The sequence below is a fragment of the Arvicanthis niloticus genome, chromosome 27, assembly GCF_011762505.2.
Source record: "Arvicanthis niloticus isolate mArvNil1 chromosome 27, mArvNil1.pat.X, whole genome shotgun sequence".
Lineage (NCBI taxonomy): Eukaryota > Metazoa > Chordata > Mammalia > Rodentia > Muridae > Arvicanthis > Arvicanthis niloticus.
Genome location: NC_133435.1, coordinates 18,279,479 through 18,279,960, shown reverse-complemented (window position 1 = coordinate 18,279,960; position 482 = coordinate 18,279,479).

Sequence of the window (482 nt, the reverse complement as noted above, 5' to 3'; positions counted from 1 at the left end):
GAGAGTCTTCGTTGCCAGGCAGGAGCGCTCCTTCTATAGGACCAAACCAAAAGCGCGAAGTTCGGACGCTACGTCCTAGCGAGAGGGGTTTACATCCAAAGGGAACTTATCTTTGCGGTCTGGAGCCCAGCTGAAGCCCCAAGGGACCCCCAACAAGCTCGGACTTGTCACTGCAGTGGACTGAGGGAAGGTGCTCCCTCGAGCATCCTCAGCTGGTAACAAGTTACCATTCATTACTCCAGCCCTGGTACACTCATTTTAGAGATGATATATTTTGAGAATTCAGAGATACGGCGAGGCCTATTTACCTATCTGGAACAGAAGACACTGGATCGCTAGCGGAGCTACTGAAAACACATGGTGATTTTGAGAAATCCCAAGAGAACAGCGTGAGAATAGAGAACAGAACAGGTGCCACCTGCAATCCCAATGCTCTCCGAGGCCAGGACCAGTGACCCTTCTAGCAGGCTGGCCCACCTGCC